Consider the following 26,094-nt stretch of genomic DNA (forward strand, 5'->3'; position numbering starts at 1 on the left):
ATAAACCACACTATTGAATAAAAAACAATTGCAATCTTTTAGAATACTGAGATATTAGAAGAGGAATAAGTACTAACAACCTATTTATACCTGCTGTCTGTTTGGTTGATAAGAAACATCATTCTGAGATAAAGGAAGTACATTAACTCAAGAACCAATGTATGAGAAAATAAGAATATGACAGATCTTCATATAGTAGGAAACTTAAAAGTGCATGTTGAACCATATCAAATGTATCTGTGGATTGGTGTTAGCACAAATTTGTCTCTAATTCTTAAAATGTGTTTATTTTTACTAGAAAGGCAGATCAGATTTATGGAGAGGAGGAAAGACAAAGAGAAAGATCTTCCATTGGCTGATTCATTCCCAAAATGGCAACTGATGCTGAAGCTGAGCCCAGCTGAAGCCAGGAGCTTCTTCCAGATCTCACATGCGAGTACCGAGTTCCAAGGCTTTGAATCATCCTCTACTGCTTTCCCAGGCCTCAAGCCGGAAGCTGGACGGGAAGTGGAACAGCTGGGACACGACCCAGCTCTCATATAAAATGCCAGTGCTGGCAAGGTGAGGATTTAGCCACTGAGCCAATGCTGGGCCCAAGAGAAATTTGTTTCTACAGGGGGATGACACTATTGATTTCAGTGAGCAATGTATGCATAGCCTTAAAACATTTATGTAATAATTCATTTACTGTACTGCTGTCCAGATACATTTTGAGAACTTCTTGAATTAACTTTCCACTTTAAATTAAGTAGGAAGAAGTTACGTTCAATCAATTCCATCATATCTTGATGTCTCATTTAATCATGAAACAAAATGGCAACATCAGATATGCTGATCTGGGGCTAGATCTTGTGGAATTGAAGTTACAGCTTAATACTAAGTCTGATTCAAGTCCACAAACAGTGATTCATGAAGCATTCCTTTATAGGTCACCACTGAATAAACATAAAACATTATTCTCGTAAAACATTATTAACCTGTATTGTTAACCTGTGCCACTTTGTTATGTGAAAAAGCCTATTTAACAATTAAGTCGGGCCCGGCGCGGTGGCGCAAGTGGTTAAAGGTCCTCGCCTTGCACGCCCGGGATCCCATATGGGCGCCGTTTCTAATCCCGGCAGCCCTGCTTCCCTTCCAGCTCCCTGCCTGTGGCCTGGGAAAGCAGTAGAGGACAGCCCAAAGCTTTGGGACCCTGCACCCTCGTGGGAGACCCGGAAGAGGCTCCTGGCTTCGGATTGGCATAGTATCGGCCCGTTGTGCTCACATGGGGAGTGAATCATCGGACGGAAGATCTTCCTCTCTGTCTCTCTTCTCTGTATATCCGCCTTTCCAATGAAAAAATAATAAAAATAAATCTTTAAAAAAAAAACAATTAAGTCATCTGTTATGATATCCAGGCATTGAGCAGTTTTGATGGATGGCCTAATGAATGCCAAAACACTGCCTCTGCCATGTATCAGGTTTTTTCCGTTTACCCCTTCTATCTGGCACCCTTAGTATGTGTCCCGCCATTGCAATATGCTTTGGGTCTCTGAAAATGAAACAAATAATATCTATGTCTCAAGCAGCCCATAGTTAGAAAATCAGAAAAAATACACTTTTGACATGAAAAACACTGTTTTAAAGTTCATTAGTTTTGTTTATTTGAGGGACAGGGAGGAAGAGAGGAATATATTTCATACCTCAGATGATTCCTCCAATGACTGCAAAAACAAATTGAGTTCAAACAGAATTTGTCAAACAACTGATGACCAAGTCCATGATAAATTAATTTATAATTTTCAAAGCAACATAAATTATATATAATTGTATGAATAATTGTATACTCAAGGAAATAATAATAAGATTCAAAGTAAATTAACATTTGACATTCTTATATTTCAGACAGAGGACTGGATTTACTTGTATTATATTTCTTCTTTAAAACAGATTTATAAAATAAATGTTTGCTATGCTTTTCATACAAAAATAGAAATTCAGAAATAATCAGAGACTTGAAAAGTCACACAGTAACACAGTGCTGCAGGATTCATAGGTCAAATTAGGATAGCAAAATGAGCTCAGTTAGAAGATCTTATTATTTAGGCGAGAAAAGAAAGAGAGGAAGTGTAATGGCAAGACAAAAAGAGATGAAGAGAACAGGTACAGAAGTTTCATGTATTTTCTTCTCATATTCACATTCATTCATGCATAGAGAATTCTAACAAGACAATTGTTAGTAAACTTGGCTACCTAAAGTGTCAGCCTATGTGTCATAAAACTTTGAAGGAACATAGACTTTTTAATCAATCTAGAAACTAGAAAACCACATTGGCATTCTTTTACTTTTCCAACTTAGAGTCACCAGCTCTTCTCAATATGTTGTTTCTTTTACTTTATGTTAATTTTTTAATTGCACCATAGAGAATATAATAGCTGTAGGACACTGCATGTGCCACTATGTACAGAACCAATTTTTATAATCTGAATAGATTTGGAATATCATTATTATACTTTCATTACAGGAAGGATAGAACAATTTACCACTTGTACAGACAGGCTTTGCATATCAATAATGATGAATTTTGGAACACTTTCTTGAAGAAGTTTTTTTTTCTTCAATTTCAGAAAAGTCCTTCTCTTAATATGCCTTTCCTAGTAGGAAAGCATACACAAAGAACCATAATTTTGTCCATAGATGGAATAACAGGATTTTCCTCTTTCTAATGTGAAGAAATCAAATCATTTTTAATTGCAGGAATATTAAATATTTTATAAGATTGGTATCTTTATCATCCTTGGAATTAATGTGACCACAGACCACTATTGCTCCGAGAACTTTGAGCTTCTTATCTTTCCCTGGTTTACAAACCAAAATGAGGTAGAAATCTTCCCCTAGACTGACATTGTCCACTGTTCTGCTATCATGACCTTGTTTTCTTCCATTCCTGCCCTGCAACACATCTGGAGATTGACATCGAATTAGAGCTTTAGCTAGAGTTAAGGGTAGGGCTAGAACTAAACAGGGATAGAAGAAGAGGGGGAGGAGAGAGACATTCCCGCCAAAATGAGAGATTTTGTTCTCACACATCTAAAATGTATCCGTTTTAGCTCCTGAAATATCGTTCTTACATTCTTTGACCTCTTCAAGACTGAGTTAGAGTATTTTCATTAATTTCTTTAAAAAACATTTTTTTTCTAGATTTTGTTGTTGTTATTGCTCTTACAATTTATTTATTTTGGCTGGAAACTCAAATATACAGAGAGGAGGAGAGACAGAGAGGAAGATCTTCCATCTGATAATTCACTCCCCAAGGGGCTGCAACAGCTGGTGCTGAGCCAATCTGAAGTCGGGAGCCAGGAGTTTCTTCCTGGCCTCCCATGCAAGTACAGGCCTCCCAAGGCTTTGGGCCATCCTTGACTGCAAGGCAAGGACTTTAGCCACTAGACTACTGTGCCAGGCCCTCATTCATTTCATTTCTTTATTTTTTTAAGATTTTTTTGGAAGACAGATATACAGAGAGGAGGAGAGATAGAGGAGGATCTCCCACCCATTTATTCACTCCCCAAGCAGTCTTAAGGGCCCAAGCTGCGCCAATCCAAAGCCAGGAGCCTGAAGCCTCTTATAGGTCTCTCAAGCAGGTGCAAGGTCTCAAGGCCCTGGATCATCCTTGACTGCTTTCCCAGGCCACAAGCAGGGAGCTGGATGGTATGTGAGGCTGCCAGAACTAGAATCTGTGCCCATACGGGATCCTGGCTTGTGCAAAGCGAGGACTTTAGCCACTAGGCTACTGTACCGGCCCACCCCCTCATTCATTTCTAGAGCTTTCTCCCTGTCAGCTGATTACTTATTACTGCTGTGTGTTCTGTTTTTCATTCTTCTATTTAAAAAATGAATTCTGACAACTATGAGTTGGGTCTTTTTTAATTTACTAAGAAAGAATCAGATGAAACTATCAAATATCCAGAAAGCGCATACTATATGTCAAGCTCTGTCCTAAGCTACACATATGAGCACATTTAAGCCTCATGCTACCTTCACAGCGCTGACTTCACCTTTGTCCTCATTTTGCAAATGGGAAACTGATGCACACATATTGGTTAAATGTCATAATTATGATTTCCTATTTGGTGCATAACATCGTTATGTGAACTAGGTGGTTCAATTTACAGACCACACAATGTCACTTCTTTTATAAAAGATTTACTTATTGAAAGAAGCATTAACAGAGAGAAAGGAGACACAGCCAAAGAGAGACATTCCATGCACTGGTTTACTCATCAAGTGGCTGCAAAGGCCATAGCATAGTGAGTCCGAAGACAGAAGCCAGCAGCTTCTTCCTTGTCTCCAATCTGGGTGCAGTGACCCAAGGACTTGAGTCACCTTCTGCTGCTTTTCCAGCACACTGGGAAGGAGCTGGATCAGAAACAGAGTAGGCAGGACTCAAACCAGTGCCCATATGCATGCCAGCACTGTAGGCACAAGTTGAACCTACTATGTGATGGAGCTGGCATTCACCATCACCTCTTTCAGGTTGTGGAAATAATATATATTTAAAAATAACCAGTAAAATACTAGGTCTAATTTAGATGTATATATATATTCATTCAAATGCCCTTGCTATAGATAATGTTTGCTTTTGTTCAGCAAATGGCAGAAAGTAGGCTGGGGACAGATCAAAGCACAAAAAATGAAATGAAAGAAAAATAAACATAGATCTAATTTCTTTGAATTTTTGAAGATGAGAACAAATACACACATATACATATATGCACATATTCCTGCACACATGTGTGCCATGCTGACTGCAGCCACATCTGTACCATATGCGATAGCAACAGGGGTGAGGGAATATAACCAATTGGAAAGAAATGAAAAGTGAATCATTGCATCCTTTAATATTAGTCTTTAACAAAAAGTGATGAGTGAAGTTTCAAGATTACTAAAGACAATCATGTGTTTTACTTGTATGCTTCCTTCACTACCTTCCCTTGAGGATGTCTTTTTTGTGTTAATGCTAGCTCAGCACTTTATACCTTGTGATTTTGCCACATGTGTGCACACTTTCTTCTGACTATGTGTAATACATCTGAATTCTAACACTGAACTCAGTTCCTTCTGCCCCTGCTGCAGCGAGGCAATGCAGGTACAGAGTTCCTGACTCATATCTTGGTTCATCCCAAGCTGCTGATTCTTTTTGAAAGACTCTCCTATTTTATTCAATTCTTGCCTCTACAAAAGCTTAGTCAGGCAAAATATTTAAATTATGCAAAACTTAGATACATAAAAGTGAAAGGAAGTGGAAGTTATTTCTCTCTCATGTTCATCCTCTGCGCCTATGAGACAGTCCTTATGCTGGAGCCATCAGAAATGTTCATGCTTTTCCTCTTTCCTTTCCTTAAACTAAGGCTCCTAATTGGGGCTCTTAATGAAGACCAGGGGAATTAATATTTCTGGAGCCATAAAAATCAGGATAATAATAGACTTCTAATTTTTTTTAAGTTATAGTTAATATAAACCAAGCATAACACACCTTTATTTTAGATAAATAAAAACAAACAAGGCACCCTTTAAGTTGATATATTTAATATGCTGCTTGAATAATATTGGCCAAGAAGAAACCACTGATACTAAGAGACATTTAGAGAAAACAATTGCTTTGCATATTCATATATTGTTCCTTCTCCAAATTTTTGGAGTGGTTACTTAGATTTCCTTGGCACTTTCTTATTCCACATTCTGGGGCTCCTCTCCTTACAGCAAGCCGAATATCAACGGAAAATAAATCAAGTATTCATTAACCTACAAAGAGCTCCTCACACGTCCCCAGAGATCAGCCACGGGGAGAAATGCCGTGAAAGAATATTGTCTAGAAACAACCCAATATGGCAGTATTGACTATAACATTTATTTGGTGCATGCTATCTTTATCTTTTTAGAACCGTGTGATTCATAACAGCTCTGTTTCTGTTACTTGTTAAAAAATGCATGTAAGTACCAGCTACTCTCACTCAGATGATTTGTACTTTAAAATATGCCTCACATAACATTACTATTGGCATTTTGCTGTATGTTTTATGCTTTGTAATAATTTCACCTTCTTCCTTGTTTTGTCTTTTTCTAACCAATTATGTTTGTGTCTCAAGATGTCTTCTCAGACTTTGTAAAAAAGAAAAAGCAAAAATTCAAAGGCAAATAAGACTCAGGTTTCAAATCCTCTGTTCTTTAAGTAGTATACTACTCCCAAATTTATGTAAATAATATTACATTTATCAAAAGCAGTGTTCCTCTTAAGGATAACTAAAACTGTTTCTCTTGTGTTCTTGACTGAATGCTGAGTCAAATGATTGAAGGACTTGTAGGTTGCTAGGTCAAGTTTCATAGTACTCACAGATTGTACAATAAAATACATTTAAAAGAAAAAAAAATCACTTGTATAAGATTTTTTTTTTTTTACAAAGGACAGAATCCACCCTGACATTACACCCCTAAAACTGTTAAACTTAATAGAAAAGGCTAATTTAGGCAGACCTCTGGTAAAAACATGTGTAAGAGATGGGTTCACTTTCTTGGGCCAATAATACAAACTTTAATGAAAACTGAGTGTAACCAAATCATAAATGTTATTTCCATGGAAAAAGGCAACATGAATTCATAGCATAAATGGCAAAAGAAATGTAGGAGGACCAAATTAAAACCATAAAGCGATGAAAAAGTAGCTATAGAAGGCTAAAATCTTAAGCTAGCAGTGTTTGTTAATCAATTGTGATAAAAAATCCGGTCTTCATAATCACTGAGAAAAGCAGACAATAGAAACAATCCAGAAAACTGGTCATGGGAAAAATACATTTATGACTTTAAAATTCACTCCATAAAAAATTTCTGAATGGATTTTTATGCCATTTATGGAATGATTGTAAGAAGTGGTGATTATAATATTCCTACTTGAATTGATGACAAGATGTGCTAACAACTAAAATTTTTTTCAAAATGAATCTCTTTATGAATTTACTTAAGGGATAATAATTTCAACCAAGATTTGGTGAGGTTTCAAATGACCTTTAACAATTGGATGAAGGCATGTTGGAAAAATAATATGTAGTTAAAAATGCTTGGATTCACTGTTGAAAATTGTGTGAATCATGACATCATTATCAGACGAGACCAGGTGCACTCAGGGTAGTATGGCCTTCTACCATCACATCTTTATCTAACTTAGGAGACACTTCCTATTCCAGCTTGATGCATCCATGCAACATCACACGTGTGGCTGCAGATGACACAGAATATACATTGACTAGATTATTTAATGACACAGCTCAGGTAACTGAAATGAGTACATCTAATCCCAGATCTGAGTTTTGAAAGATCTGAATACAGAGGCTATAATTAGCCTAAATTGAGTAGTTTCAAAAATTGTATGTCTACTATGGAAAAGGCATGGAACACACAAAGATCTATCTTCTGATTGTGATGATAACAATCATGGACTAAACCTTCTAATTTCTGTATACTAACTTAGAAACCTTGTATCAAAAATAGCTTGATAAATTATTGGAAGCTCTCCTCTTAAAATGTTTGTAATTTGTTCATGGTGAAGAGTTTGATTTTATGTGGAAAAGCTATTACTTAAGAGAAATTTACATACAAGACATATCACAAAATATCTGAAAAGTTATTTGCAAACAGCAAATGGTAATATGGATGAAATGATTATTAATGATATTATCTTCATTATCTAGGCATAAGTTATGAAGAAGGCTGGTGTGAGAGTGTGGGAGGGGAAGTCCCTGAGTAAGGAACTGTATCATAAAAACTAAAGAACTTTAAAAAGAAGTTTTACATATTGGTAATTCAGGATTTTTTTTCTCAGGAATGTTTCAAATGGTAAACTTGTAACTATTACATTATTTTCATTTTTGGAACAACACTTTTTAAAGTTTATTTGAAAGAGTGGTAAGAAAAGAGTGATGAGAGAGAGATAGAGAGAGAGAAATCTTTCATCTGTAATTTCATTCCTCAAACACCTTTAATAGCCTGCTCTGGGCCAGACAAAAGCTGGGAGCCAGGAATTTCATCCTGGACTCTCAGGATGGCAGAGGCTCAGCTACTTGTACCATCTCCTTTTGTGTTCCCAGTAAAGCAGATAAGAAATGGAACAATCAGGATTTGATCCAGTGCTCAAATATTGGAGGCTGATGTCCCAAGTGATGGCTTCACATGCTTTCCTAACACTTTGCCTTTCTCTTTTTAATGCTCTGATCTTTTCTCTTTCTTTCTTTCTTTCTTTCTTTCTTTCTTTCTTTCTTTCTTTCTTTCTTTCTTTCTTTCCTTCTTTCCTTCTTTCTTTCTTTCTTTCTTTCTTTCTTTCTTTCTTTCTTTCTTTCTTTCTTTCTTTCTTTCTTTCTTTCTCCTTCTCTTTCTTTCTTTCTTTCTTTCTTTCTTTCTTTCTTTCTCCTTCTCTTTCTTTCTTTCTTTCTTTCTTTCTTTCTTTCTTTCTTTCTTTCTTTCTTTCTTTCTTTCTTTCTTTCTTTCTCCTTCTCTTTCTTTCTTCCTTTTTTTTTTAACCTAAAGCTGTAGTTACAGGTTATACTCAATTTCCTGAACAGAAACAGAAGTATATGGAATCTGTACATTTAGAGACATGTTGACTATACTTACTGTACATGTGAAATCATGAAGAATGTCACAAGGATTTTGCATATCCATGTGTAAGGTGTCACTCCTCTGGGTTATTGGGATGGACACTCACTGAAATGGATGCATTCATAAGCTAAGATCTGCCTAGCTGACTTTCTGTTTCTCCAGTCCTCAGCTAAGGCTTTGTTCTTCAGCTCCTGTTTCAGATCCTTTCAGGAGGGAGAATACCCAGTGTAGGTAATACAGGCTTGCTTGGGCACGCTTGCAAAGCTGCTAACACCAAATTTCATTAAGTCAACAGTTTTTCTTGGATTTGCCAGGCAAGCTTTTCTCTTCTATTCACTGTAATGTGAAAATTTTTGAATGTGATACTTCACTTGGCACATTATCTTCCTGTTTAAGTCTAAATATTGTGTTTTTTCATGATCACATTCAAAGAGAAAAGTGAGGGATAAAAAATAAATATAACAGTAGAGGTTTAGAAAAACCAAAAGCGGGCCCGGCGCGGTGGCGCAAGTGGTTAAAGGTCCTCGCCTTGCACGCCCAGGATCCCATATGGGTGCTGGTTCTAATCCCAGCAGCCCCGCTTCCCTTCCAGCTCCCTGCCTGTGGCCCGGGAAAGCAGTCGAGGACGGCCCAAAGCTTTGGGACCCTGCACCCTCGTGGGAGACCTGGAAGAGGCTCCTGGCTTCGGATTGGCATAGTATCGGCCCGTTGCGCTCACTTGGGGAGTGAATCATCAGACGGAAGATCTTCCTCTCTGTCTCTCCTCTCTGTATATCCGCCTTTCCAATAAAAAAATAATAATAAAAATAAATCTTTAAAAAAAAAGAAAAACCAAAAGCAAAAGCAAATGCAACTATTATTCACAAGTTAAAATAATGGATCAGAAATCAGTAATCTAAAATCAATTAATTCCATGAGTATGCGATACGGTTAGTATTGATAGATATTTAAAAAATATGATTGGGGGTGCATTGTGGCGCAGCAGATAAAGGCATGGCCTATGACAATGGTGAAGAATATAGGGACCAACTCATGCCCCAGCTGCTCTACTTACAATTCAGTTCCTTGCTAATGACCTGCAAAAAGCAGCAGAAGATGGTCCAAGTGCTTGGACCCCTGTCACCCACATGGGAGGCTCAGATGTCTTCAGTGTGGCTCAGCCTTGCCTATTGTAGTGATATGGGAAGTAAACTTGTGGATGGAAGATCTCTCTCTCTCTCCCTCTGTCTCTCTCTGGTAACTCTGACACTGAAAAAACTAAATAAATCTTTTTGAAAAAATTGAAATGTTATGCAAAACTGAAGTGATTCAATCTATTGCTATAGGGAGATTTCATGTCAATAAAAGCATACCATCATACCTGATCTAAGTGGTAAGCTTTAATTGGTATGACCAAGCACTCTTCTTTTACTTGAACATTCCATAAGATGATTTATGGTCACTTTAAGGAGATGTATTTATATTACTGCATAGAAAGAAGAGTGGAGTTTGGCCTTATATATTATTGCATCTAATTAAACAATGACAATAATAAATATCAGAAAGACAAATACATAAATGTATTTACTGATGAACATCACCTTGGAAAAGTAGCCTAGGAGACAGAAAAGATTCTGTTGCTCTACTCAACCATTCAGAGCCTCAATTGCAGCACATATAGATAAATAAGCTTTCCCCAAAGCTAAGAATAAACTGAGAAATCTGTCTGGAAAGTGTGCAGGCTGCCCATGAAGGTATATATTGAAAGTGGCTGCCAATGAGATATCCTCAGTCTCTGAAGCAAATCATGACAGTTGAAAATATCCTGCTTCTTAACCAGGTTGATTTTTAACCTATTATGATTTATGCAGAGAACCTGTAAAATATTCCATTACATCAAAAGTTTAATTTACATACATTTAAAGGACATTGTGGAAAGCTAATGAACTGAGAGGGTTATTGTTGCCTATTTAGACTTAAACAGGAAAGTAGAAAATTAAACATGATCAAATCTTTTGGAGTTTTAGGAAAACAAGATGAGAGGGGGTGAAAAAGCAGGGAGGGATAGAAGGAAAAAGAAAAATAGAGATTTGCAGTTTCATTCCCTAAGCTCATGTAAAATAAAGGAATGTATTACAATGTTGCTCTATATTTATGCATAATTAATTCTGTTGCTTATTAGGTATTAACTTAAAATACAAGCTGAGCATAACCATCAACTTGAACTATATTAAGATACAGATTTGTGTGCTCACAGTAAACATTTCTTAACAAAAATCTAGGTTATAGATGTTCAAAGAAATGGGCCGTGTCTTGTGAAAATCAAATTAACCTGCAAGTTAAGATCGCTCTCCCATCACTGAAGCACGTAAGTAAAACTGCAATTGAAAATTCTTAGACATTTTGAGAGCATCTAATGTTTAATGATAATTTTAATATGAATATTCAGGATGATTATCTAATATGTGGGCACTGCTTTTGCATGTTTTTTTAGCTTTTCTCACTACACAAGTGTTAACCCTTGATGAATACAAGAGTTTTAATGTACCTGATTGTATCCTGAGGTCAGGAAATGGAACACTACTTGTGAGTTTTTCTCACCATTTGGGTCTCAATAATTTCCAGGAATGGAACCAAGAATCATCAATTTCTGTGTATAGTCATACTTCAAGTGATAGCATATCTAGAAAAATAATTTCAAAACAATGACTTTTTAGGTTTTATCTAAAAACCGAAGTCAACACTAAATCATTAGCACACACAGACTGATGGCCAAAGAAATGCCTGAACAGCATGATTGAGATGGGGTCCACCTTGAAGAGGAGCTGGTTCCAGACCCAACGAGCAACTACACACATGCGATCCTAGCTGTTCTGTCCTCTTATATACGACACTTACTTTTTCCTTCCGATCAGAGTGAAGTGCAGATGAAAGTGAGCTTCCAACATCTGCACCCAGTTCTGCTAACTTACAGTTAACTACATGGGGTTCATGTATCCGTTCTCTTTATAATAACTTTCTACTTGGAATGTATGCTTAGATAGCCCCAGTGTCCAAAGTGTTTCCTTAATGATATCACTTCCAAATTGTTACTTCTGTTCAGGAGTTATGCCACTTAAATGAACCCTGGTGATTGGCAGAGCAGGAAGGCAAGTATACTAAAACTAAGACAAGGTTAGCAATAGCCTGGGTCCCCGACTGGCCAGTTCAGAGTTTCAAAACAGCATAGATATTCACACCTCATGTTTAGAGTCTTATTTTGATAAAAACACTCAGGCTTAGATATGTTTATATCTATGTTTTAATTGTACTTCACTTTTTTCATATGGTTATATTCAATGATGCATAAATGTTTCTCCAAGAATAAACAAAGATAAGGATTTTAAATGTAATGACTTTTTATTTATATAAGCTACTTTTACATTTATATGACTATATATTCATAAACTGCTGGTTGAATACGAAAAAATACACATTCATTCATTTTTTCACATTCATTCATTTTTAAAGAGAATTTCCTTCTTGGGAGTATTTTGATGTGCTGATACGTTTAAATGTATACTGACTGTGTAGCACTGAATTCACAGAAAATGATATTTTTAAGCGTGTATACACAAGAAACAAAAGAAGTGGAAAATGAAGCAGAATGAAGGAATTTGAACTTGTAACTAAGCAACTAATTTAAATGAAATAAATTTAAAGGATACTTCTGTAAAACAAAGCATCACTTTGTGCTAATAGAAAATCAGCAATTTTTTTCCTGACCATCAGTTTGGTTAAGGTAAAATATAAGGATTACTCTTGTTTACCACAAGGTGGCTCACGTTATATACCTATGTCTGAACACTGTGGCTCCAGAGGGTGGAGGCAATAAAACCCTCTCTAACCAGCATATAAGGGAGCAAATAATCCTGTTAGAGCAAATGTGAAGTCGGATAAAGAAACGCTTGAGCTACAGCTAAGATTCCTTCAGCAATTCTCATCAGAACTATCTTCATGGAGACAGGACAATTAAAATTGATTTTAGGTTAAGGATACATAGAAAATCAAACGGAAACCTGTCAAATAACTACTCTGTGTTTGAGTTCAAATCTCACATATTTCTCAAATGCATTTATAACATGAACCAGATATTCTGGGGAAAAAGAAAAAGAGAGGGTAAAGAAAGCAACTCTTAAAATTAAAACAATAACAGCAAATCATATTATGTAATATTTATTGATTCCATATTTGAATGGGAGAAAATTTAAATTGTGGGAGATTTTTGAAAACTACTGAAGATGGAAAATTTAGGATGGAGTTAAAGTTCCATAACATAGGTTTGCACTGTGGCTCTGAAAATTTCACACTCCCCCACCAAACTACATTTTAGTAGAAAGAATATAACAGGGCAGTAGACATAGCAGCGTGTAACACCATCCACTATATTGCCATAAAAAGCCTTACCATCTGGATACTAATTCTCCTCAATATTGAAACTCAAGCACATTCTCTTCTTTTCATTCTAATTTACAGCTATCAATCAGTACAGCCCTGAAGGGTGCCTACAATATGCCATTGTTAGAGCTAGGCTATAATACCAGGCAATTTAGGGGAAATCAGCTTGTGAGTATAACTACATGATTTTCTCAGTACTCAGCACCTGTTTGCATTTCATGAAAGCTTACCCATTTTTCCTGGATTTCCCCCCTCCCTTTTTCTTGGCCAGCATAGTTCCATAAAATCATGATGTGTGTGTATAGATGTATATGGACTGCAGCATGAATCCTGCATCCTTGATTGATGTGAATAGAAATGTATGTGAATGAAGGGCATTGAACATTGTCGATAACCCACTCCTTTATTTCATCCATAGTATTCACCCCTTTTCTTTGCTGAGGAAAAAAAAATAGGAATTCTCCAAAATGCAAATGTATCAAGACACCTGATAAAGGCTATTGGATGTAGGGGAAAATGTGCTTAAAAGATAGAAAGCTGCTGCATAGGAGCCATCACAGTGACAGGGGGTCATCACCTTTGGCTCCAAATGAAATGAAATTGATTCCCTCTCAGCAAAGACTTCTCTGGATGGCAATCCATAACGTGCAAGCATCTGGCCGAATCTTTAACCTGTCTTACAAATCTACATTACAGAAAAGGGTGAGTGATTGAGATTCTGCAAGAAATTGCAGCAGCCTACCTGTAAGTGGATTGTGAGGTAGCTGGCACATTAGGAAAACTAACTCAATGACTGAATTAAATTACCTTTCGCCTCCACAGAAGGCCTGGGTAAAATTATTTCTCTGACTCTCAGTTTGCTGGCTGAGTTGCATTGTCTCTGGAAAAAGAAAAATAAGAATATCTTCTCTTTCTCCAAGAATCTATTCCAAGTGCCCATCACTCATCCAACACGAAAGAAATGATGTGCCCTCCAACTCTGTTGTTCCTTTGGGTCTCTTGATTTTAACAGAAGCAATATCAATACTACTGCCTCAGCCATCAGCTGCCATCGCTCTATGGAGAGAAAAAGAGCAGGCATATTTCAAGTATAAGTAGGAATCAAGTGTTAAGCAACAAGAAGTCGTGTTGGATATAGTGAAATACCCTGTTGTATCTGTTATTGTGTAACAGACTATGGAATGTATTTTGTCAAATTGTGAACATTTAATATGGAACTTGCAGATAGATTGGGAACCAAATACAGTAATACAAAACATGTTCATTATTGGTTATAGACTGAAAGTTTGTTGCAGTGGAGGATCCAGTTATATTAAACAAGGATGACAAGTAAAGAAGGCAAATTTTCATTCTTGCCTCTACTTTCTGAAGAGGTATTGGGCAGAGAGCATTGCACACATGCCTTTCTGCTCCAAGAAGGAATTCCTGCATCCATCACGTAAGCGGTACCTAACTCTGACTTTGAAAATCCCTACCCGTTCGCCTTGACTTTCAAACACAAACCTAGATTTGTCCAAAGTCATGTGCCATGCTCCCACAACAGAAGTAAGACTATCCACAAGACAACTTCTATACAATAACTTGAAGACACTTACTTGAGGTGTTATTACAAAAGCGAAAACTTTCTAAGCAAAGTACACTTGTAAATTGTCGCTTAGGGAACAAAACCTATGTCTAACGATTTATTCTCTGCTTACCACAAACTCCATCAAAACCGCAATTCTAAACCCAGTGATGAGTTAGAAGTACCATGAACCTATCACACAGGACTAGTATCTGCTAAATACAATTTTGTATATCATCGCTTCAGCACACTTGTCTAGTGGATGATTGGTTATTCGCACTTTGCAAAATATTTTTTGATGTGATGCCCATAAAATAAGTAAAATGAATATGCAGAAGTTAGACTACTAGAAAGCTGTTATAGTTCTTCTCTATTCATTTTTTTTTCTTTTTACATTGAACTTGGAATTCAGAACAAGGAATGTTAGCGGTGATGACAATGTGACATTAACGTCACTATGCGAGGAGATAAATGATGGTTTTGTATGAAGTTTTATAAGGATAAAATTGTTTGATTAGGAAATGTCTAATTACCATCCAGGGATCTAGCTCATCATATCAAGAATTCTTTGCCATGTCAGGTAATTAGCTAACCTGTGTCACCACAACAATTTGACTTATATTAATCCAAAACTTATCCTCTTCAAATACTTATCATGTAGACATGCCTAGGGGAACAAAATGATGAAAAGACATTAGATTCCTGGCTTTCTCGGATAAATACAGCAATTTGCATGACTATTAAAGTTCTGTGATTCAGCAACTTTCACTCCTTTTTATATCACTGAATGTTAAATGCCTAAGAGGAGTTTGAATCCACACTTGGCTTTAATTCTGGAAGACTCAGGCATGCTTTTCCTAGTTGGAGAGAATATTTAAAGGTCTTTAAATCACATAGGCAGACTTGCATCACAACTGTCAACTACCTCAAAGGATCAGAAACACAGTTAAGTTATATGTATTAGTTGCTCATGAATTCCAAAATAAGACCGTGACTTCTACTTGCAAAGATTAGTAAGGGCGGGTGGAAAGAAGTAGATAAACGTCTGCACTAAAACTTAATCAGAAAAAGCACTCACTATTATCATGCACTCACTCTTCTGCTTCCTTCCGTGAAAAAGATTTTCTCACTTAACGTGAATCCTGTGATTGAGGCTTCCGACAGGGAAAACAAGAAATTGCAAGAGCCTACCGGTAAGTGGCACATAGGGAAACAGAGCTCCAAGCAGCGTACTTACCATCAGCGCTGAGAAGCCGCCTTCCTGGGCAGCGTAAATTTTAAAACAGGGTTTCCTCTTGCTGGGGCTGGGGAAGCAGCTGGAAAGAAGTGGCTGCCACCCGCTGTGACAGCTCGGTCTTACAGGATCCCTCAGTCACTGGACTCCAGCGCTCTTCCCACAAATCAGGCAGTGGTCGCTGGTAGCTCAGCTGAGGAAGCTGCAACTGCAGTTGCGAATGCTGCCTCACTTAAGAGGAAAGCGCTGTTCCTTCTCCGTGTGTGTGTGTGTGTGTGTGTGTGTGTGTGTGTGTGTGTGTGTGTGTGCACTAACTGCTGGCCCCAGGCTGAGCCGATGTATTCTGACTGCTCGAAAACGCTCCCGCAGGGAGGAGGCTGCTCCACGCAGACCCCAGCCTCTCCGCTGAGGAATCGCAGTCCGCTGACCTTGCTGCTGGGGATTCTGGCTGAATGGCTCTGCTCACTCATCAACAGATCCAACAATCAATCAAATAAAGGAGATTGGATCAGCTTGAGATGGAGATAAATATTTTCTCTAGAAGAACTAACATTTTTTTCAAAAAAGATATATCAATTTGCTATTTTATAGCTAAGATTAATGTTTGCTTTTTTTTTTCTTTTGAGCTTTCAGGTCTTGAGCACAAAGTTTAGAAAATGAGCCTCTTAGAAAAACTTTTCATGTGGTTACCAAGGCAGGAAGGGATTTTACCTAGAAGCCAATTCCAAACAATTACTCCACAGACAAATGAATGATGCAGATCCAATTTTTAAACAAATTGTGAAGGTGCAAACTAATCAAATACTTTCAAACACCAAAGGTTCAATGTCTTAGAATATGTTAGGGACTAGAAGTGGAATGTGGGTTCAAATCATACCTCAGTTTTCTCTACATATTATCTAGTGAAAGTTATCAGTAAATCCCTGTGCTAAGTAATGTGTTAGCAATAGCAAGAATGCCCTTCAAAAAAAATATGGCACATTTTAATAGGCACTGGGGTTTTCCTTTCCCCTCCCCAAACTTCCTCCCCGTCTCCTGTTCTTCGCTCCAGTCTTAGAATGGGTGTCTTTTGTAAGTTTTTGCAAATTCATCATGCAGCCACTGAGATGTCTCCCAACAATGTGGGAGATTTATCAACCGTTTCGCTGGAGTCCACCCTTGTACTACATACACAGGGACATACTTCTCTCTGTTTCCACCTATGGACATGCTTATTTTCACTACCTTTCCATTATACATCCCCTTAGGTACAGTCCCCCAAAGGGAGAAAAATATATTGAGCCTTCATTCCCCATGAAGTTAATGAGCTTGTAACAAAGATTTCAATGCGATGCTGGGGTGGTGAAGAGTGTCCAATATCTGCCTGTAGGAATAAATGCTAGCCTGTGTCCCCTGTGGCTCTAATGAAAGTACAATAAGGACTTAGGTCATTGGTACTTATGGGCGGTAGCAATAACAGTGATGAAAGGGACATGGACAATCTTTGGTGATTACAAGTATTCAGTCTCTTATGGGTGATTGGTTAATAGGATCCATCACAAGATCTTATTACAAAAGGTACAAATAACTAAGAAGTGCAATCATGAAAAATTCACATGTAAAACCCTTAGATTTGACATCATATTATCTTGCATTAGAGCAAACATATGATAAGACATACCTTGAGGCCAGGGTTGTACCATAGTGGATAAAGCTGACACTTACAATGCCAGTATTCATTATGGGTGCTGATTCATATCTCAGATGCTCCACATTTAATATAGTTCTTGTTAATGGCCAGGGAAAAGCAGCAGAGGATCGTAATACTTGGTTCTCTGCCACCTGCATGGGAGACCTGAAAGAAGCTCCTGGCACCTGCTACTCGGCACTGGCAGTTGTGGACATCTGAGGAGTGAATCAGAGGGATGAAGAGCTCTCTCTCTCTCTCTCTCTCTCTCTCTCTCTCTCTCTCTCTCTCTCTCTGTGTGTGTGTGTGCTTGTCTCTTCCCCTCCCTCTATAGCTCTGACTTTGAATAAATGAATTATATAATACATAAAGAAGTACCACCATTAATAGCTGCATTATCTTATGCAAGTCACTGGATCCTGTTGAACCACATGATCTCATCAATAATACGTTAAAAATTTCTGTGATGTCATTGACCCTAGAGTGCTCAAGACAATGCCATGTAAACTGTAAGGTGCTTTCAACAATTGAGCCAATAATATCTTTTGTAGCATTTTTCCTATAGATTATCAAGGTTCCAGTATTAGCCATTACATTTCCTTTCATTAATTCAGAAAAGCCAGAGTTTTTTCTACACTTTTAAGACATTCTTGAAGAAGCCTTTTTTCTGCTTTTAAGCAGAATGTTCCTAAGTTTGTCTTATCTCACATTCCTCTGTAACTTTTTCAATTGAAAGATAATTTTACTTCTTTTTAATGAAACACAATGTGGTATTTCAGTGAATTTTACAATCATCAACCCATCAACTCAAGATATGTGGGTCATCTATTATTATCTTTTGATGAGAACATTCAAAATGCTTTCTAACTGTCCTGGATTACACAATATAGCACTGTTAACTGTATTCATCCTCTGTGTGGTAGGACATTTACTCCTCTTATCCACCTGTGTCTTTGTGTCTGGGAAGCAATGTTTCCCAGGCTCTGGTAGCCATTATTCTGCTCATATATCTCCAAGCTTAACTTCTTAATATTCCCATATGAATTTGGTTACATGGTATTTGTCTTTCTGTGCCTGGCTTAATTCCATGAACATTAAAATTTGCTGGTTTATCCATTTGCCATAAATGATAGTCCTTTATCAAGACTAAATTTTATGCTATTTCTTTACCAGTTCATTCATTGATAGATTAATTTTACTTTTGTGTCATGCTTGTTAATTTTGGCTGCAAATTACAAATCTGAGATGAATATGGCATAATTGGTATTGTGCTGTTTTAAGCATATCTTCTCAGTCATGTTTCTTTCAGATTTCTATATCATGTAATTTCTGCTTTCCTCCTTTCAATTATTAAGTTACCTATAGAAAAACATTTTAGGCCCATGAAGATATCTTGTATCTCATTAAAATCCTTACTTATATTTAACATCCATTGACAATATGATGATTCCAAAGCAATGTCTCCAACTCTAAGAATTTTCATGTCTACAATATATTATATATTTATTGCTAGAAAAACCCTCACTTATCCGTTCTTCCTCTGATTCCCTCACCCTCTGTTTTTCTCTCTTTTATTCTGAAGTCATCTGACTTAAAATGAAATAATGGTTCAAAAATTGGGTCCCAGCCATCCATGTGGGAGACCTAACCCGAGTTTATGTCTACTAGCTTTAGTTAACTCCTGCCCTGGCTGCTGCGGTTATCTGCAGAGTGAATCAACAGATGGAAACTTATCTGCCTCTCAAACAAATGATTTTAAAATTCACATCAATATTGCACTCATAAGGATAGACTGATATTTGCAAAACAGTCATAAAAGTCACTGAAAACAAATTGGAATCAGTAAGTAAACCTTTACATTGTGCTGAGTTGATTTTCAATAAAGGTGCTGTAACAACCCAACTGTAGAAAACAGAGATCGGATCCAACTAATTGATGGGCAGTACTAGGGAAGTGAGACATGGGAAAATCTAGGAAGAGAAACTTTGAGGCGGTTGAGACTTTGAAATAAACAAAAGCAGTTGGATAGGCAGCAGAGTCAGTAGATGCTTTCTATATTGAATTAACCTGAAATAAGTGTTTGAGGAGTTGTAACAGAATACTAAGAAAAGGTTGATTAGAGTTAAAGTAACCAGTCAAAATCTTTAAGGATCATTTTAAAAAAATATTTATTTATTTATTGGAAAGTCAGATATACAGAGAGGAGGAGAGACAGAGAGGAAGATCTTCCGTCCGATGATTCACTCCCCAAGTGAGCACAACGGCCAGTGCTATGCCGATCCGAAGCCAGGATCCAGGAACTTCTTCCAGTTATTCCACACAGGTGCAGGATCCCAAAGCTTTGGGCCGTCCTTGATTGCTTTCCCAGGCCACATGCAGGGAGCTGGATGGGAAGTGGAGCTGCTGGATTACAACCGGCGCCCATATGGGATCCTGGAGAGTTCAAGGCAAGGGCGTTAGCTGCTAGGCCACGCTGCCGGGCCCAAAGGATCATTTTTTAAGTATCTGGATATCATTGCATTTATTTCTATAACTCTACTACAACTCCCTTAGGAATTAGTAACCCTAACCTGCCCCATTGCAATCGGTCTAGAAGTCAATTTCTAATCCACTTTTTTGCAATCATACAACAACCAACTGAAACTGAATACAACATTCATCTCCAATTTAACATGCATAGCAAAGAATTAGTAGTTTACAATCCATTTCTAATACTGCTTTTCTCAAACTTCTTTTATTTCAGTGTATGATACCACAACTCAAATATTCAAACTAAAAAACAAAAACAAAGTTTTAAAAAGTCCGGGTTTTTCCTTTAGTTTACCCTGTGTTCAAAACATGAACATTTTTTTTAAAGATTTATTTATTTTATTACAGTGTGATATACAGAGAAGAGGAGAGACAGAGAGGAAGATCTTCCGTCCAATGGTTCACTCCCCAAGTGACCGCAAAGGCTGGTGCTGTGCCGATCTGAAGCCAGGAGCCAAGAATCTTTTCCAGGTCTTGCACAAGGGTGCAGGGTCCCAAGGCTTTGGCCGTCCTCGACTGCTTTTCCAGGCCACAAGCAAGGAGGGAGCTGGATGGGAAGTGGAGCTGCTGGGATTAGAACCGGCGTCCATATGGGATCCTGGCGCGTTCAAGATGAGGACTTTAGCTGCTAGGCCATGGTGCCAGACGCAAACAAATCTTGTGTAACGTTAATTTTTTTCTTGTTCACTAGACCTGAAAACTGCAGTGTATCTCTTTTGCAAAATATATATTATAAATGTATACATGTTTACTTATAGGAAATGAGGAGTTGACACACAGCCATAGGGAGAGGTAGAGCGAGAGCTCTTTGATTCACTGGATCACTCTTCAAATAACCATAGATGCAACCACAGCTAGTTCACTCCACTAGCTGCAATAACCCTACTGGGCTGATTTGGAGCTAAGAATTCCAGTCACCTACCATGGTGCAGGGAATCCTTTACTTGGGCCATACTCAGCTGTTTTTTCCAAGCACATTGGCAGGGAACTGGACAGGAAGTGGAGCGGCAGCAACATGAAATGCCGCAGTGCTGGACCCACTGTTCCCTCTTATACAGAAACGACACTATTATCCCATCTCGGTTTCTTAGCTTTGGTCTCCCTAGCCAGCAACATTTAAAAAAATTATTTTATTGATTTTACAGATAGAGTTAGAGAGATAGTGGGAGGGAGAGAGGGAGCGAAAGAGAGGTCTTCACGCACAGGCTTACTCCCCAAACGATCACAACAGCTGAGGCTGGGCCAGGTCGAAGCCAGGAACCTGGAACTTCTAGGACCCCCACAGCCTCCTTGTGTTCCCAGACACGTGGGCAGAGAGCTGGATTGGAAGTGGGGCAGCCAGAAACCAAATTGGAAGCCCTGCAGGATGTCAGTGCTGCAGGCACTGGCTTAGCTTACTAAATCCAAGTGCCGGCCCCTCCAGGTCAACGATTTGCTCTTCATTCATCAAATGCAACAACTATTTAAAATATTAACCAGCCTATATTTTTCATCTACTTGAAGTTCTGATGTTTTTTTTACATTGCAGAATCCTGTCTCAACTTTTCACCGTCGTGTGTGGATTTGCACATGACGCAGACTCTACATATCAGAGTTATCTGTCATATTTCAGGAGCAAGCATTTTATGCCCTCGAGTCTCTGAAACGGATTCATTCTTCCTTACATTTTTGCCCTTCATAGCTTCTCCTGGATAGTTTCTTCTTATTAGTAAAATCTCTACCAGAAATTCTCACGGTTTCTCACTTTGGTTATCCATTCTACATATATAACATTTCTCTCTCACTTGTAAATTTTTTTTCCTATTCCTTTATTTTGGTTTCTTTATAACATTTAATACTAAATAGAATCTTGTCATTTCCTTTTTGTTTAATTTCCTTCAAATCACATATGAGGGAAAAAGCTGGTAGACTGAAGATGTTTAAAGGACATTTTTTAGAATAAAAATTCAAGCATTTTCAGCTGTTCAGAAGCTTTTCTAAAATCAGTCTCTAGTAAATTCATGTGTAAAAGGAATTCTGAAAATAAACAACCCCTGCTTATCATAATGTTTTTCTCAAAAATATTGTCCTATGTACACACTCAGAAACTGCGGGCCCCTTGAATCGTGGTAATACCTTACTGTGTCTGATAGCAAATTCTAAACTGATCACTAGAAAAGTGAATGAGAACATCCTTATTGCATTGAGCCAGCCAGGAGGAAGAGTGAGTGCTCACTCAGCCAGAATATGAACTTAACAGAAGGAAGATGGGGAAACATGTGGGGTGGAACTCAAATGTCTACTACAAACTCAATGAGGACCATCAACAGATTCACAGATTCTGTAATTACACGTGGGTAAGCACACATATATACAAATATATATGTATAATATATATATGTGTATATATTATATGTATAGATACATACCTATATACATATATATACATATATATACACATGCACATTTTTCTGTACTGTGTATTTTCTGTACTTGGATAAGCTATGAGCTTAAGGGCTTATTTTTAAAATGTTGTCTGACTGAGAGTTTGCAGACCTTATTAAAAATAAGGGAAAATAAGTGTTACTGGTTCATCTTCTCACTCCCAACTTATCTGTGAGCTGAAAGAAAACACGTTTCAAATTTTAAAATCTCACTTTTCTTATCAGAATTCTGTTACTTCTTTATTAATTCCTGCGAGTCTGTCTTATGCCTACTGCCCTTGCATAAGAAATAAGGATAGTTTGTGCAGAACAAAGCATGCTAATATCTCTTCTAGCAATTCTCACTTTTATTTATTTCCTACATTGTTACTACAGACATGACACAAGTTTGTTTGTTTTGTTTTTTTTTTTTTTATTTTCTAAGCATCTCACTCTGCTCTTGAAGCCTCCCAGGAATGGCTGTGTGTGATATTGGGAAGAGAACAGGAAGTGTTGCTTCTAGAAACAGAAATATGTAATTTCTGCAAAAACCAATTTTAAAACAACATGTATATGGAGTCCAAATATTTTTGTGTCCTTTTATCTTGTAATTCCAGTTTCAGAAATGCATCGTAAGGAAAGACTAGGATGACAGTAATGATTTATATATAAACATTTTCGCTGTAGGTTTATTTATACCAAGGATTAAATTGGCAATGGCCTGACTACATAAAAGTTTGAAATTAGTTAAATCAAGTACAGCACATATATATGTAACAGAAAAAATGCAGTGCATCAATATTTAATGTCTTGGGAAGATTTATAATACATCTTATGCTAATGTTGACTAAAAACTGCCTCATCTGCAAAACTCTAATTTTGTAGAAAGTGTGTGTGTGTGACGGGCCCGGCGCGGTGGCGCAAGTGGTTAAGTCCTCGCCTTGCACACCCGGGATCCCATATGGGGGCCGGTTCTAATCCCGGCAGCCCCACTTCCCTTCCAGCTCCCTGCCTGTGGCCTGGGAAAGCAGTCAAGGACGGCCCAACCTGCACCCGCGTGGGAGACCCAGAAGAGGCTCCTGGCTTTGGATCGGCATAGTATCGGCCCGTTGTGCTCACTTGGGGAGTGAATCATCGGACGGAAGATCTTCCTCTCTGTCTCTCCTCTCTGTATATCCACCTTTCCAATGAAAAAATAATAAAAATAAATCTTAAAAAAAAAAAAAAAGAAAGTGTGTGTGTGTGTGTGAGAGAGAGAGAGAGAGAGAGAGATAAAGTGACATTTGAGAGTTTAGGGAGACCATTACAGTGGTCTATATTGCAGTCCTCATTAAGCTATGCATCCTTTTCAGACCCATGTTCCACCTGTGAAACTCTATTTTAAGAAAAAATATCTGTGCTTAAACCAACCCAAATAACATCTGCTTTCTGTTTATTTCTGACTCTGTGTTCCACCTCAGCTATCTTTGCTCATCACTGGTCATGAATGCATTCCACTTTGTTTCCTATTGAAATGTTCTAATTCCAGCTTTTCCTGCATATATGTGATCCACATGTATTTTCATATACAAGGAAGAAAAAATGCATATTCTTTTTTGTCTTGTATTTTCAAAATCCAATAATTCTACAGAAATATTGAATACATTTGTGATTTAAAAAAAAATATTTTTGGAAGTCACAGTTACAGAGAAAGACAGAAATAGAGAAAAGGATGCTCCATTCACTGGTTCACCTCAAAAATGGTAGCAACCAGCCAGAGCTGGGTCAATCCCAAACTGAGCCAAGAGTTTCCTCTGCATGTCCTACATGGGTGCTGGATCCCAAGGACTTGGGCCCTCCTCTGCTGCTTTCCCAGCGCATTAGCAGGGTGCTGGATTAGAAATGGAGCAGCTGGGATTAGAATCGGTGTCCATATGGGATGCTGACTCTGAGGAGAAGGATTAACCTGCTATATCACTGTGCTGGCCCCCAACATTTTGTCATTTCAATATTATTCAATGTTAATATATTCATATTCATGCCTTTGTGAAAATTATGGATGTGGATTTATTTATGGATTGTCTGGTTTGTTTGATTTGATGTCTGTTTGAAAGTGCAAAACTCTCTTGACCTCTATAGAGTAATAGAACTGGAATGTGACTTTATGTGACTAATGCAGCCTTTATACATTTTTACATACCGTTGTTGTATGGTGCTCAAGTCAAGCAACAAGCTCATCACAAGTGCTTTGTTTGATGAAAGTCATTTTTGCTCCTTTATTAGATTTAGCTTGTCAATTCCACTTAAGAATCCACCAGTTGATGGTTACTGAGGCTACACCAAATCTATCGGATAATTACTGAAATGATTTTTTATTATCAGCATTTTGCCTCCCAGTCCATAGAGCCCTTATAATGTTTCTGTTACTTAGGCTTAATTTAATCATGCAGAATTTTGTTCTTCAATATTGAGATTTGTTTTGTTTAATCTACTTTACTATATATTATATACTTAAAATTTGTCTTAAATGAATTTTGATTGAATATATATGTATGTATGCACGTATGTGAGTCTTATCGGCTTCTTATAGAATTAGAGCTGATTTTTCAACTTAATTTTATGAGTAAATTTGCAAGGTTTAAATTAATTTGGGGACTCCTTTGCTGACTTCAGAGCCGACCTTTCAAAAGTTAATTTTATGATGAGACTTTCTAAGCTGGCTTATTAATTTAGAAATTTATTTGTTCACTCCTTAGCATTTTCTACACAATCATGTCTGAGATTAGAGATAGCCTAAACGCACCTTTTCTCATCTTCGTATTTTTCATTTCAGTTCTCATTTCTCTGAATTGCTGAGAAAATTTTAAAAAATCTGTAAAAGAAAATCAAAACAAAGCAAATGAACTTGGCCTTTTGGCACAGTGGGTTGCTCTTCCGTGTGTGATGGTACCATCCTCTGTCAGAGTACTCATTCCAGTCCTGCTTCTCTGCTTCCTCCCCTGCTGCCAGCTGTTCACCTTGGAGAAAGCCTCTGCTTCTTACCCTGCTGCCAGCTGTTCACCTTGGAGAAAGCCTCTGCTTCTTACCCTGCTGCCAGCTGTTCACCTTGGAGAAAGTCTCTGCTTCTTATCCTGCTGCCAGCTGTTCACCTTGGAGAAAGCCTCTGCTTCCTCCCCTGCTGCCAGCTGCTCACCTTGGAGAAAGCCTCTGCTTCCTCCCCTGCTGCCAGCTGCTCACCTTGGAGAAAGCCTCTACTTCCTCCCCTGCTGCCAGCTGTTCACCTTGGAGGAAGCACCAGAGGATGGTGCAAGTATTCTTGCCTCCCATATTGAAGGTTAGGATGGAGTCTTTGGCTCAGGTTGCCCTAGCTAAGACTGCTTTTAGTGTTGCAAGATAATCTCTCACCCCTCCCCTCTCTCTCATTCTCTCAATTTTTTTTTTTCTCCTTTGTTTGTCACTGTACCTCTTAAATCACCAAGCAATCCTTGAAAAAATTTCCAGGAGTAGTTACAGCAGTGAGAGTTCTTTTAGCCATTCAACAATTTAGAAAAGTAAATTCTGTGATAAAAGGCAAAGTTTACCAGCTCAAAGAAAACAAACCAAAAAGAAATGGATCACAGAAACCTCAGTTACTTTAATATCATTAAAACCATTTAAATATATGCTCTAGAAAGATTT

Source organism: Ochotona curzoniae, unplaced genomic scaffold (assembly GCF_017591425.1).
Source record: "Ochotona curzoniae isolate NIBS_2020 unplaced genomic scaffold, NIBS_Ocur_1.0 scaffold_3223, whole genome shotgun sequence".
Lineage (NCBI taxonomy): Eukaryota > Metazoa > Chordata > Mammalia > Lagomorpha > Ochotonidae > Ochotona > Ochotona curzoniae.